General features: G+C 29.5%; 1 non-coding gene across 1 annotated transcript; it reads left to right on the top strand.

Moving 5' to 3' along the window:
- Positions 1-15,932: 15,932 nt before the first annotated feature.
- LOC149518765 (small nucleolar RNA R71) lies at positions 15,933-16,039 on the top strand. The gene has a single exon (XR_016342565.1). It is a non-coding gene; the product is annotated as a small nucleolar RNA R71 (small nucleolar RNA).
- The last annotated feature ends 575 nt before the right edge of the window (positions 16,040-16,614 follow it).

The following is a 16,614-nucleotide window of genomic DNA, read 5'->3' as shown; positions in this document are numbered from 1 at the left end:
TCTATGAATAATCTAAGTATATTGCAATATGATGTAATAGAGGTGATCATTGGCTTTAGTACCAATGATATGGGTACCACCTTGGAGAATATAGGTTTTGGTTATAAAATAAAAAATTCCTCCATGGATGGTATAAGTCAAGTGAGCATAAAGAATAAAAAGTCAAAGGTATCAAGTGAAAATCAAAGGTTGGGGAAATTTTTCAACAAGTAGAGAATCTCTCTATATCATCATCATCTAGTATTATCAACTTTTGTTATTTCTTTGAAAATTTCCTCTATTGCATTCTTATCCTTTTTACTAGGTTAATCAAAGATATCAAAAAGTGGGGTTTCAACACATATATTTCCAATTCATCATACAATGGAATCTCAAAGAATTGAAGGAATAGCATGGGTGAACTATGAGGTCCAAATTCTTCTTGATCAAGACCGATACTAAGACCTTAATATAGCTTAAGGTAGGCAATTGAACCATCATTTACAAAATCCATATCATTCACTTTTTTCTCTATCGATGGCTATCTAGTGAAAGCTTTAAGAACGAGGTGTCTATAGCTTCAAGCATAAGAACATGAAATGGAAATGCTACTAGACAAATAAGTTTTTTTTACTAATGAGTTCCTCCTCATCTTTAAGATTAATATTAGATTCAAGAAGGAATGTGTTTAAAGGTTTAAGTGATCTATCTAGTAAGCTAGCCTTATTAACACATATATCCAACTCATGCATTTGCAAATAATCAGGTAAGTGATCTTCAAAGAACTTAGGAAATGGCATGAATGGAATATCAACATCAACTTCTTTTTGAATGTTTTCCTCTTTTTCAACTTCCTTAAATGATCCATCACCATTAACTTTGCTAGCCATAAACATGTCCTTTACCTCCATTGTCTCTTCGTGCACAACTTTAACAAAATGTGGCATTTCCACCACTATGGGCTTTTCATCATCATCAATCCATCTTAGACCTTTTTTCCTCAAATGATCCCTTAATGTACGCTCCTCTTTCTTTTCCCAATAAGATGTTGACTCTATAGTCCTAGGCATATGATCTAAAAGGTAAGTATTTAAGGTATATGCACTTTAACCATATTGCCTAGAATTTTTAATGCATACCTCTAGGTCTTGTTCATATTTTTCTTGAGTTTGGAGCAATTTAGTGAGCATCTCCACAAGGGATGGTTTCTTTTCTTATGGAAGAGGTGGTGGTGAATATAGTGTGGATGGAAAGTAATGTGAATATGAATGGTATTGTGATAAAGAAAACATTTGTTGTGGTGCAACATAGAGTGGCAATTGAGGGACTTGTAGTGATGGTGGAGATTATTAGGGTGGTGGAAGGTATTGTGGAAGAGAATGCTCGGTAGGACAAGTTGGGGTGTACTGAGGTAGTGAACAAAAGGAATGTCCCAAACTAGTATCCCACATGTGCTTAAGATGAACCTCCAAAGTGCGACTAGTGTAGGTGTTTGAGTAAGATTGGAATTGCTAGTCAAAGGTACACTTATCACTATGGTAAACTCCACCATACTTTTGACCATTATCATGTAGGCTTGGAAAGTTATGGACAAAAGTAGGCTTTGGATCATACTTAGCTTTAATGGTCTCTATTTGATTTTCTAGTGAGTCTAAAGTTTTGGATAAAGCATAAGGGCCAACTCTATTTGGCTTGGTCTTTCGTACTAGGCCATGGTCCTAGGTAGTCATTAAAATAATAAGGTCTAGCATGGTCCACATGATGCTAAGCTACCTCATAAAGATTGGGATTTGACATGAAAAGTAGGCTAACACCTAAACAAAACCTATGCAAAAATGTTAATTTGTGAACAACTAAAAAAAAACCAAAATAGGGCAAATTATTAATAGGCCTAACAAAAGTATACTAAGGGTGAACCAACCTATAGAAAAGTATGGTGAAGGATGCTATTAACCTAAGACTTTTAACTCCTAATCCCTGGCAATGGCACCAAAAACTTAATTAGGTCGATCTACAAGTGCACAGGCCGTACAAGTAATAATAGTGATCTCTTGGTAAAGATATCATCCCATTGTGATTAGTTAAAGAAATTCCTAGGCTAAGTATCTATTATCCCAATACACTTCTAAAGGTGGTTCAATTGAAGAATAAATGTGCTACCTAAACAAGTAAAATTGCAAGCAAAAATAGAAACAAAAATAGTAAATAAAGTGATGTAACCAAATTAACTAACTATAACTAGCTACAACAACTACTACATTATTAACTAAAGGAAAACAAAAGAATTGAACCAAACAAGATATAAACGGTAAAAATATAGTAAACTAATCTAACTAAACACATGTTTGAAATGAAAATTAATGAAGCAAAGACACCAACTTCAAATGCCATGCTACAATCAAAACTAATGTGCATAAGTCAAAAACTAAAATTCAACTATTAAATTTTAAATCTAAGCTTGAACCAACTGAATGAACTTGAATGAAGTATTGTAAAACAGTGAATGATCTTACGTGAAAATAAGATTAAAGTGCAAATTATGAAAAAAGAGTGCAAGATCTAACCTAAAAGAAGAAAACCAAAACTAATTTTGAAAGCTAGAAACTAACAATGCATGGAAGAAAAATTAGATCTATAATTCTCTAGAGGGCAAGATTCGACAACAAGTTTATTACAAAATCTAGGAAGAAAATTGCAGTAAAATATAGAAAAACTAGCTCATTGAACTAGCTACTCAAGACCTATACAAAATAAAGAAAAACATAGTAGTAAATGAACAATTCATCCAAATAGTCATAAACTCCTGAATTAAATTGCAATAAAATCAAAATAAGTAAGTAAACAAGTAAATCTAGGAAATCAAAGGTTGAAAGAAGCAAACAATTTACCAAGAGGAGAGAAAAATTTTACTCAAGCTTGGATCACATGAACTAGACCACACATTCTCCAATTTTTAGAGTAAACTTGCAACAATTAACTATATTGATAGGGAATGAATTTGATGTTGATTTTCTATCATCATAAAGCTAATAAACTAAAAAATTGTGAAAAAAAAATTGGAGCAAAAACAAGTATGAAATCGTTAGGTTTTAAGGAAAACATTACAACTAGGTCAAGTGAGCAAATGGAAAAACAAAATTGAGATCAGCAAGAGAACTTGAAATTTTGGGCTACCAATCAATAAAATTTGTGAATTTCATAGCCAAAATCGTAAAGAACACTAAAAAAAATACTTTATAAAATGTAAAATTGCAATCAAAATCAATAGAGACACATAGAAATCAAGGGCTATTTGGCAAGTTAGAAAGTAAAATGCAGTAAAGAAAAATCTTGAAACTAAAGAACAAAAAGTTTAAATCCTAAGCTAAAGTCAATCTAAAATGGCCAACTGCCATCATATTTATAAGTAGGTGAGTGGTGAATTGAGCCCAAAAAAATCACTTTAAAATATCTTGAAATAATAGGTTTTCTAGAGACTTCTTTGCTCATTTCTTCATCCTAATGCATGGCTGGTTGTGCTTCATTGTTCTTTCTTTGGTTGCAAGCCTTCCTTTAATGTGTTTTATCATTCCAAAAAGTCCAAGTTATAACCAAGAGGAACTTTCCATAATGTTATGTCATCAATGCTTGAAGTCTTCTTCAAATCATCAAAGGATGGCGCCAATTTTACATGCACATGAATCATGCATGCCACAAAGCTTTGTTTCCTTAAGCACTTATTTTTGCTTCAACTTTCTTTATTTGGCTGCCAAGAATTCAAGTTATTCAAAAAATAATTTTATCATTAAAATCGCTAGAAAATTCTAGAAATAAGCTCAAAAAATTATTAAAAAAGGGTCAAGAAAACTTCTTCAATAAGCAATGTAACTCAATGACACTAGTTTAGGCCATTTTCATAATTTGCATAAAAAAATCCTCTCAAAATTCCAGTTTGACCAAAATTTCTCATTTTCTTCATTTTCACTTAGGCATGAGAAAAATCTACATTCAGGAGTATTTTGCCACAAATTTCAATGAATAAGCCAACATATTAGAAAATTTACACTAAAATTAAGCATGAAAATACTAAAATTATAGTGCAATAAGATGTTAATGGAGGTGTTGGGTGAGCCCTTCTTTAGTGAGGGGCGAAGCGAAGTGCCGTGGCAGTAGGGTGTGTGCTAGTTTGTCAACCTAGAGGGTTACCTTTGTTGACTGACTAAAAAGATGTAATAGAGCTAAACTTATAAGATGGAAATTCAAACTTTTCTCACTAGTTAAAAGTATACTATTTATTCATTCCACCATGGTTGAGTCCCCACTTGTTATATGCAGTATAGATCATTGCCTATCTCTACTTCAAACTTGAATAAATAAATTAAAAATTCCAATGGGGAAAAGAATATGACTCAAAAAAGGTTAATAGAATTAGGTGGTCTGAGGTTACTAAGCCTAAAAAGAAGGGAAGTTTGGGTCTAAAGAATTGTAAGCTCTAAAATTAAGCACTTATCATGAAACTTTGTTGGAAAATGGTTCATCAAAAAAATGACCTTAGGGTCAAGTGATATGCCCCAAACATGGAAGTTGAGTTGTGTTTTCTATAAAGGTCAGTTTAAACAAGAAAAGAAAAAGAAGATAAAATCAAAGCGTAATTGGCTGATAAGTTTGCAAACCATAATCAATTAAAAAATGGGTTGATTCACCACTCTTAGAACATAAAGAAGGAAGATTGATAAGAATTTGGGTAATTTGCCACAAAATAAAGGTACTATTTTGATAAGAATTAAAGAAAATGAAAAAATGTAATTCTGGTTATTATTCGCAATAATGATGTGTGGCTATTACGTTACTAAGGCATGTTTATAATGTCTTCTATAATAACCCTAGAATCTAAGATATATTCTTGATTAAGAAAAGAGAAAAATATAAGAAAGAGAAAAATCTAAGATACTCTTAATAAATAAGATCTTTTATCAAATTTGGTCAAAGATAAAATCTCTAAAACTAAAATACAAAAAATAACATATTAAAGCTAAAATAGGAAAGATTACTAGCAATTAACCTGGTAATCTTTCAAGATTAGCCGTAGGTCTTCAAACTTCATTCTTTGAGTTGTAAATCTTCAAACCATTAATCTTTTACATGCAATAATAGCCCATATGTAAGGTTTATTCCAAGCGAAACCCAAAAGCGAAGACCATTACATGCATGGCCCAACATGTAATGCCTAAATTCATGCAATAAGCCTAAAAGTATGAAATAGCCCAAACGTGCTCAAACACCTTTACAAGCAATTTAGGTGACCATCTTAGGCTCCTCACCATGTAATAAATCTACATTAGCTAAAATGTATCCAAGTAGAAGATTAAGTGTTGAATGAAACTTTCTAAAATGAGTTATTGGGTCAATAATAGGTGCAATTGAGTGTTGGTTCATATCTTTATCATCATGAGCTAAATTAGCATCCATTAGATTACCATGATGGATTCTGTCATCTTTCCCTGGCTGAATGTGATTTTTCTTCTCATCAATAAGTAGTGGTGCTAAGTCAAGTGGTATAGTTGGATTGAAACCATAAACCACCTCAAATGGTAAATGCTTAGTAGCATTATACACACTCCTATTGTAAGCAAACTCCACAAAAGCCAAGCATTCATCCTAATTCTTTAAATTTTTAGACATAACACCTTTAAGTAAAGAAGATAGAGTTCATTTGACTACCTTCATATGTCCATCTGTTTATGGATGATAAGCCATAGTAAAGAGTAGAGAAACTTAAAACTTGGCATCATGGTCTAAAACAATAGATTTAGGAACTCCACGTAATCTCACAATCTCCTTAAAGAATAAATCAACAACATGACTAGCATCATCAATTTTATGGCATGGAATAAAGCATGACATCTTTGAGAATCAATCAACAACCACCATTAGACCCTTTTTATTCTTGGCAAACCAAGCAAAAAATCTATGCTAACATCTACCCATGGTTGGTCCATAACTAGTAATGGCATGTATAGTTCATGTGCACCTTCATTGCTTTTGGCCTTCTAGCAAGTCACACATTTAGAAACAGTGTGCTACACATCACATTTCATACCTGGCAAAAAAAATTGTTCTTTGAGCATCCTTGAAGTCTTATTTTCTCCAAAATGCTTAGCTAATCCACCACCATGTGCTTCCTACACCAATAATTCTCTAATTGACCCACAAGAAATACAAAACCTCCCAAACTTAAAAAGATAATAATCATGGTGATAATAACCATTGGTAGCACCTTTCTCAAAAGTTAAGTAAATAGAAGAAAAGTATGGATCATCTGTATATTGACCTTTAATCAATTCAAACCCTATTAGCTTAACATTTATCCAAAAAAGCAAATCACACCTCTTTGATAGAGCATCTGCCATAATGTTAGTGTAGACACCTAATTTTGTCTTGGATATTTTATTGTTTTAAACCAAGCTCATTTTCGTAATTGGCCTTAACCTTCATTTTTTGAATCCAATACACAATTTTTTTTAAATGCTTTGCACGAAACTCAATGTGGACTCCATAGTGAGGTCCATTGCATAGGATCGAATAAATGCTCAAATGGTCCAATAAAAGGCCCAATATGAGATTTATCCTTAAAGCCCATTGATCATGCATTGTTAGCCATTAAACAAAAATAAAAAAATAAAAAAATCTTAAAATTTTAAAAAGTTTAAAAATTTTAAAATATATATAAAAATAGTATAAAAATAAATAAATAATAAAATTTTAAATATATATAAATTAATAAAGCCAAACAACAAAAAGCTTGTACAAAAAAATTTTGAACGCCTAAAAAAAAAGGAATAACCAAATGAAGTAGGCCCAAATTAAGGCCTAAAAACATGGCGCCTTGATCAAGGCCCATTCAGCTCATCTAGCTCATATGAAGGCACTCATGCATATGCATGAAGCCTTACGTGAAAAAAAAAATCACAAAACCTATTATAAAGTGGTGAGTCATGGGATAACTGGCAGTAGGCAAAATTTGAATAAAAAATAAAAAGAGGGAGAAGTGGTCAGCCAATGTAGGAGGTAATGGGGAGCGAAATTCAATAGTAGAAAAAGTATAAAGAAAAAAGAGAAGAAAAAAATAAAAAAAAACAGAAACGAGGATAGCAACAAAAAGAAAAACTAAACATAAAGGAAATAAAGGGAATTGCTTGAGTAGTGGTTGATCAAGAGAGAAAAGAGAAGTTTTGGCAGTAGTAGAAAATAAACAGGAAAAAAAAGGCAAAAGAATCATTCGAGGGCCAAAAGAAGGCAAAAAAAAAAAAGGTACCAAAAGAGAAGTTAGGAAACAAACAAGTTGGGTGGAACACCACTAGCAAAGAAAAAGAAAAGCTATGAACGTGATTCATAAAAAAAATAAAGAACTAGTTGCAAAAAAAGTAAAAAAAAAAAAGAAATGTTTGTGGAGAAGGCAGCATATAAAAGAACTAGAGAAAAGGATACTTATTAGAAAAAATAAATAAAAGAAGATAAATAATAGAAAAGAATTTTGACTTTAAAGCATAAAAAACATTTTCTTAAAGGCAATTATGCCTTTAGGATACAATAAAGCCTCAAACTCTCTAATCAGAAGTAGTAAAAATGGTTATATTGAAATATTTATTTATAATGAATGAACAGACATAAACTTCTATTTAGGTGGTTATGACCATTTGTATAATCATGACCTTTATGCATAATAATCCATTTATATGCAAATAATTATAACCATTTGTCATATGATAATTCTTTATGTTCAAACATAATTATTTAAAATATGAATAAAATTAATATAAAAATTAATTATATTTATCAATAATTAAATCTTCTTATCCAATGTGGGATGCACCGCATTCTAAACTACCAACAATCCCAACTAGTTTGGAATGTTAGTGCTTAATTTTTACCTTTCACATAAAGAAATATTAGGAATATAAGAGGGTATCTCTTGATTTAAACTTTCAATTAGCGTATATATCTTAGAATTCTAATGAAGTTGATGGTGTCTACAGATTAAACCTCAACTCTTATTGTTAGAATTGAAGATATAACATAAATAATACTTATTTATTCTTCTATTATAGGTTTATAACCATTTTTAACATTATTATGGTCATATGCTTATCCTATTCATAAACATTTACAAGAAAGACTCTAATTTTTCTTGTTGAAGCAGTACTTCTATGTTTGTATAGGTAGAGTTTCCATTATGTCTCTATTGCTTTAGACATTTAAAATTTCATTAAGAGTATAAAAACTCATCCTCTCTATGCAATGGATCACACTAGTTTTTAAAATTTGGATGGATTTTACTAGTATTTAACAGACACATAATAATAACTTGTTTTTACCTATTAAACTTTGTAATTAGAGGTTACTAATTCAAAGTTGGGTTCCCATTATTGGTGTCTAATAATAAGGGTTTAAATCCATTCTACTTGTAGTACTACTAACTAAATATTATGGAATTTAATTTTTTTTATGGTAATTACCCCCAATTGAGATTAAATCTTTAATATAATCACTTTAGGCTAATATGTCCTAACTTTTCATTTTGCATATAATTTATATGCTCTAGATATTGTTGCCTCATTTTTATCATTTTAAGAAATAGTAGGTTTGTTTGTGGCCACAACTCTATATTTATTAGTTTCAACCATTCTATTTCCATAATTTTATATATTTTTAATACAATTATACTTCTAGTACAATTGGATAAACTCAATGAATAAGCCAAACAATTTTAGTCCTTTTAAGATTTTTAAGAACCTTTTTATAACTTTACTTTAATAAGTGTTTAGACTTATTAGCTTGTATAATTTGCTCATACAATTATACTAAAATCTTATAACACTATGCTAGTAATTTTTATTTCTTTTGATTCTTATGACCCCCACCATGTGCAAGTATGCATTCTTTTATTAAAGAATATCTCATTCAATTATCAAGATATCATATATACTTAATCAAGTTACCATTTCATTAATCTTTTCACTATTTGGTGCTTTTTTTTAAAAAAAAATAAGAGACCTCCAAATCCACCCTTAATGAAAGATAACTAGCTAATATCTTAATATTTCAATAAAAGTTTCAAAACTTTCATATTTTAACTCAATATAAAAGTTTACATCAATAAGCAGATTTGAAATCTAATCATGCTTCTATAGTTTCCCTTTAAGACTTTTCGTCAATTCATAAATATTTATATGAATCTATTTCATCATGGGCACTATTAATAATTTTTTATTACCATGAACAAAACCGTTTTCATTACCCAAATGGATCAAATAGCATTAATTTTGCTATTATGAAAGTTTTCAAATTCAAAAGATCTTTAAATCACTCATGGCTTCCAAAGTAAATATACTTTGAAATTTTCACTATATAAAACCATAGATGATAAATCATTTGTACAATCCATAGTATGATTAAGATTATGGCATCAATTTTGGCCTATGGCTATTCTAAGCCAACCATAATAATCCACCTCATGCCTACAAATCATGTAGATTTGGCTATTAAAGTTATCTCATTTATAACGATGGCTTTTAGTGAAAACCAACTATCTCAAATGTTATCATGAGTTTTCAATGCATATAGTAATTGCTCAATGGCAAATTCCAAGTTCATGATTATTAAAACCTCTAAATTTGATTTCAAAATTTTATGAGAACTTTATTTCTCCACCATTGCGTAGCCTATATATCTCTGTTATTTACCATTTTTAATTAGTTAAAACATTTTTAGATATATAATAAATTCAAACTTTACTCATAGGACCAATATGCCTATATACAATAAGAGTCCATAGTATATTTAACTCTAATTTCAAATACTTTCATAATCATTTTGTGACCAATATGTTCATATCTAGATCACCATATCAATGCAAGTCATGAAACATGAATCTAAATAATCATTTTCAAAAAATAATATAGACAATAATTATAATATGAGTTCTATCAATGCAAGTCATGAAACATGAATATAAATAATCATTTTCAGAAAATAATATAGACAATAATTATAATATGAGTTCTACTCATATTTCATGCAAAAATTCATGATGAATTTGCATTGTTTAAATCATTGATTGGCTAACTCTAAGGCTTAAAGCTTTCACAAACCAATATTATTATCTAAGCCTATGTGTTAATATGGTATATAACCAGCCACATTTTTGCTATTATCATGAAACTATTGAAAACCTCAAAAACTTGTTCATTTTTCATTTTAACAAATTACAAAAGGCCATTTTTTAGGTACAAGAAGCAAAAATACATTCATTGTCTTTATCCAATAATGTATTAATTGGATGATGGCATTTTATCTCCATAGTTCATATTTTTCTTATATGTATAAGAAATAAAATTCCATCCCATTCAGTTCATTTTCATAATATATGGCAAACTGCACCAATATTCTCCATGCCATCACAAAATGGAATTAAACATTAAACATATGCATGTATTGGTGCCTTTGGAACATTGAATTTGCATGTTCTTTTCTATTTTATAAGCATGCCTAATTAGACATTGATGAGCATCTTCAAAATGCTAGTAACCAACAAATACTTCAATATTTTTTAATGACTTGCCTTTTTGTTTAATTAATATCCCATACGCGGAAAGCAACAATGCTTTTTTGTAATCATTGATTAACTCTTTGATAGCTTTTTATGATTTTCACTTTGTGAGTGTTCACAATAAAATTTTATTTTGTAAAATTACTTCTAGTGTAATACACCCAGTAGGCAAAATACATGTCACACTGCCCATGTTTCTGATAATAACCATTATTTAGTTTATTATCCACCAATTAATCCATGAAACACCATATCTTAATAAAATTATTCACATATATCAATTTAATATTAATTGGTTTTCATGAAAATTAAACACTAGTCAAAATGTGAATCAATAATAAATTTTAAATATATATATCAACATTTGATTTATAAATGACCAACAAAGATAGAATCATCCAAATAGCTTAACTTAACTTATTATCTCAATTTTGGTGCCATGATTTATTAATAAAACATATCTTGTAGCCAAATCTTATTATTCTGTATATATCCTCTACTTGCATCTAATTTCTCATGGTAAATTCCTTTACCCATTTGTAATTGTTTTTATAGAAACTATGGGACAATTTGCTTGTTCTATATATAACCAAGACATGACAATTAAACAATTAGCCATTCCATTAGAACCTAATTTAATTCATTACTTGATAACAAGTAATAATTCTTTTGGTTGTAAATCAATTCATGTCTTTCTCTTTTATGTTTTTAGGCTATTTCCCATCCTAGTCTTTATAAGCATCAATTTTTCAAATAAATATAATACAATTCATTAAACCCAATTATGGAGTCAATTTCAGTATATGCATAAAAATATGCAATGTAATCAATATTTTGCATATTGTGTTTTGACTTTACACACTAATGAAATAAATTGTTAACGAGTTATCTCATTCAGTCAATCTTTTTACTACAATTATGCAAGAAATAAAATACAAACTTCTAATGAAGATCTTTATGAAAATTAATTAATATTTTGGTCTATAGAAACATTAATCCTTTGATACCTTGAACCTTCTCTAATATTGATCTCCAAATCATACAAATTTCTTTTCCTTGTATCTTCCTTATGTGAAATATAAATTTCTCAAAATTGCCTTTAAATTGTTAGAAAAAATAAATAAGAGAAGATAAATAATAGAAAAGAATTTTGTCTTTGAGGCGTGAAAAACACTTTTTTAAAAGCAATTATGCCTTTAAGAGACAACAAAGCCTCAAATTCTCTAATCAGAAGCAGTGAAAATAGTTATATTGAAATATTTATTTGTAATGAATGAACAGACATAAACTTCTATTCAGATAGTTATGACATTTTGTATAATCATGACCTTTATGAGTAATAATCTATTTATATTCAAATAGTTATAAACATTTGTCATATGATAATTGTTTATGTTCAAACATAATTATTTAAAATATGAATAAAATTAATTTTATTTATCAATAGTTAAATCTTTCTATCCAATGTGGGATGCGCCACATTATAAACTACCAACAATACCAAAGCCAAAAAAAAAAGAAAAAGGGCATCATGAGTAAGAGAAAAACAAAAAACCAAAAGTGGAGAAAGAGAAACTCAGTAGAAAAAAAAAAAGAAACTAGAAGGGAAACAAGAGAAAGACAAGGAGAAAAAATGAAAGGAAAGCAGCAGCAGTGGAAAACATAAGAAAAAGCTATTAAAAATGAGAAGAAGAAGCATAGAAAAGAGATAGGAGCTTAAAGTTTTAATTTATCTCTTGCTTTCATGGTTTGAAGTTGTTTATGATGTGTTGGTTCACATGAAAGTTCCAAGTTTTTTTTTTTATTTATGCTTATTGTTTGTGCATAAAGTTTTTATAATACAAGAGCATATGGCTCCATCATTTGTAGGCCTACTATTTGTCCTATTCAAGCTCAAAGTTTCGAGCTTTTTCATGGCGGTAAAGATTGCATGTGGGACTACTATCATGGTGAAGTATCCTTAGGATTCTAGCCTGTTAACCTTTTTCTGATTGGAGTTTGTACATAAGGGTCTAAAGCTTCAACAACATTTTGCTTAATTGTTTGTTTAGCATGTAAATTTGCAAAAGTTCAAACTACCTTTTCTCATGCTTACTGGTTTACTAACATGGTGGCAATTTATGGGGAAAAGTTTAAAGCTTTGTAAGTTTATGGCTTCCTTTGCGTGTTGGCTATTTGTGTAAGAAGGAAGGGACAGTTAGGATTATTATTATTATTATTATTATTATTTTTAAATTTAATAAACAAAGGTTTTAAAACATAAGGCTAAGACTTTGTTTGTTTTAATAAAATTTACTTGTACGCATACATCATGATATTCATAACCATGCACATTTTTTTTATGTTAGTTAGTTTGATTACAAAATAAATTTCATGCATTTTCAATTTCTTTACTGATCAAATCCTAATGTTTATTTTAATTTTTACACAATGTAATTTTTCATGTTTTAATTCTCTTTGAATATAATTTATTTCCCATGTATTTTAGGTTTATACAAAAAAAGTAAAAAGTAAAAGTGATAATAAAAACTAATAATAAAATTTTTAAATCTCTGCCTAGATATTGGAGAGAATTAAAAATCATATTTTAAAAGCCTAGATGTTGGGAAATTATTAAATAATAAAAGATAAATAAATAATAATAATTTTAAAGAAAAAGAAACTATATGAAAAATATAAAGATCTATTTTTTAGAAAAATTATGAAAAATGAGCTTGTTTTGGAAATCGGCCTACATATTAGAGATTTTTTGAGAGGTTCATAAATTTGTGGAAACCTAAGTGAAACCTAACTCAGAACCTTAAGTAAAACCTTAACCTAAAACTTTAAGTAAAACTCTAAAGTGAAACCCTAAAATAAAACCCTAAAATAAAAACTTAAATGAAATCTTAAATCTTAGGTGAAATTCGAAACCCTAAGTGAGACCTTAAACTATAGTTGAAACTTGAAACCCTAAAAAATCTCCAAAGCTTTAGTTGAAACCCTAAATGAAAATCTAAGCCCTAAAGTCCCAAAACCCCAAAATCATCCTAAATTTTTAAGGATTTGTATGAAAACCTTTTTATGAAATAATTTATTCCCAAATGTCGCCTAGATGACGGGGTATTTAAGAAATTTTATTTCATTAAGATTTTTCTTATAATTCCTTAATTAAAATAATAATAATAAAATTAAATAAATAAGCAAATAAAAATAGGATCTTAAATATAAATAATCATACCCAAACTCTGTCTAGACGTTGAAGAGTTTAGGTGATCTCTTTATATTTAAGAACCTAGTTCATTTTCATTACTCATGACATACATTTGCATATATCAAATTTTAGATTAATGTTTGTACTAATTACAGATACATGTTTTTTTAAATTATTCATGTTTATGGTTAATTATAGCATTTTCAATTTTTACTGCATAACAAAAATTAAAAAAAATTGGTTTCAAATAAAATAAAATTAACATAGCATTGCAAAGAGTATAATTTTTAGTACATTGCATAAATGTTGGAGAGTCACCAATAATTATTATTTGCAAAGAATGTTATTTTTATTTTTAAAAGAAATTTGTGATAAACCTCAGACGAAAAGGATTATCTTTGGATTATGCCTAGATGTTGGAGAATTATAAAATATTTCTTTAATCTAAAGATTTTCACAATATTCCTAAACAAAGATTTTTAATTGATTTTCTTTCTTTAAAAAAAAGAGGAATTATTATTAAATCCTAAGTAAAAACCACTTTTTTTTCCAAAACTATAGATAGTGTATGGTAATTGGTACCAATTTTTTTATGGGTAACCGACTCTTTAACCCAATCTTGTTTTTGTAGACTAAAATTATCTTTTTAATAAACTTTAAATATGTTTTTATTGTTTTATTAAAAAGATAAAATTTTTAGGTGGGCAATCACTCCTTTAAAAAGATTGGTGGCAACCCATTTTTTTCTTAATTTCAAATTTTTATGTCCAGCGATTGAGTCTCTTGATTAATATGTTATGATAGTTAGAGCTTCCCTTCTTAAATTTGATAACATAAGGAGAAGTCTTTAAAACCTTCACCCATTGAGCATACCGTTTGCTCAGCTTGTTTTGACTCCTCAAATGCTTTAATGCTTTATGATCAATGTGGATCACAAACTCCTTATGCAATAAATAATGCTACCAAGTCTCCAAAGCCCAAATTAAACATATAACTCTTTATCATAGATAGAATAATTCATGCTAACCCCATTAAACTTGTTACAAAGTTTTGGTTTCATGATTCTCTTTTTATTCCTTTACCTCAAGTTGCATGCTCTCAAGAAGTGCTTTTTTTACTTGCATTAACATCTCTCCATCTTCAACTAAACCTTCAATGAATTCTTTAGGATCTTCCTTTTGGACATATTCTTTAGGTTCTTCCTCTATTTCAAAATTTCACCCATCTCTTCATAAGGCTTAATACTTTTAGGGGCTTCCAAAGCCATTTGGTCAAAACTATCTAAAACTTCGCTACCAAATCTTAATAGGTCTTTTCGAACAAAATCAACCTAAGGTTGCTTAACAAAATTAGGCAAGTTGACCACCATAAGCTCATCCATAATATCATTAGAATCAAACTCATACATATCTTCTTCATCATAGGAATTTACAACATTGCATGCTTCTTTGCCTTGCCTTTTAGGGTTTGACTTGGTGTTACTAGGTAAGGTTCCTAATGGTCAGTTGGCTATGCCTTAAGCTAGTTGACCAATTTGGTTTTCAAGATTCCTAATTGATGCATCTTGACTTTGGATAGTTGCATTGTTAGCTTGCTTCAATTAGGTCAACATCTCCTCAAAATTGATTTCCTTTTCTTGGGGTAAGTTATAAGGTTATGGGTTTAGGTGAAAATTGTTATTTAGTTGGTGGGTTGGTTGGGTTGGTTCTAAAAAAAGTTAGGGCGATCTTTCTAACTTGGATTATAAGTATAGCTATATGGGTTGTAAGTAGGCTTGGACTGTTGCTAAGCGAATTGGATCGTTTCTATTCTAAACTAACATCTTTTGCTAGCATGGGGCCCATCACATGTTTCACAAGATAAAAATGGGTTTTGTATGGCATTGATAAGGGCAGTTTGGGATAAGTTCCTAAAGCTTCAATATTTTTTGTCAGGATTGCTAGTTATGAATTTATAGAAGTAAAAACATCAAGTTCATATACACCAACAATTTTTCTATGTACCTTATGTTCCATCCCCCATTGATAGTTGTTGGCTACCATCTCTTTTATCAGCTCATGTGCCTCTTTAGCAGTCTTGCTCATAATGGCTCTTCTAATAACTGAATCCAAGGTGGTTCTCATGGATGGAGAATGACTATTATAGAATATCTGAATTTGTAGCCATTAGGGAAGACCATGATGTGGGCACTTTCTCAATAGCTCTTTAAATTTTTCCTAAGTATCATAGAGATTCTCACCATCCATTTGCATAGAAGTAATGATTTCATTCCTTAGCGCAGTCTTAACAGGTGGAAAGAATTTCATGAGGAATTTTTACACCAAAAATCCTCATAAATTGTCATTGATCCAGATGGTAGTGATGATAACCAACTTTTTGTCTTGTCCTTGAAAGAAAAAGGAAAAAATCTTAGTCTTATTGCATCATCTAAAACTCCATTATATTTAAAGGTATCACATAATTCAAGAAAATTAAACAAGTGAAGGTTAGGATTATCACTTAGTAGACCACCAAATTGTACAAAAGTTTAGACCATTTGAATAATTGAAGGCTTGATCTCAAAATTATTTGCTTGTATGGTCGACCTTCAAATGGATGGTCAAAAACCAATGGTATTAAGGACAGCATAATCCCTCAAAGTTCTATGACCTTCGTTGTTTGCATTTGCCATTAGTGTAGGTGTAGGTGGTGTCATTTTCTCTCTTTTTAAATGTCATAGATGCTTTTTAATTTCTAGGTCGAGTAGAGCTTGGTCAACACTTCTAGATCTGCATATACAAATAAGAAAAGACCAAAACAAATAAAAGCAAATAAAAGTAAATGTTTAAATTATAAGAGAGTAAAAAATCCTTAT

The sequence above is a fragment of the Durio zibethinus genome, chromosome 5 (assembly GCF_047325235.1).
Source record: "Durio zibethinus cultivar Kanyao isolate XHJ-2024 chromosome 5, ASM4732523v1, whole genome shotgun sequence".
In the NCBI taxonomy this organism is placed as follows: Eukaryota; Viridiplantae; Streptophyta; class Magnoliopsida; order Malvales; family Malvaceae; genus Durio; species Durio zibethinus.
Note: the sequence above shows the minus strand (reverse complement) of the source record. Positions and strands in the feature narration are given on the sequence as shown.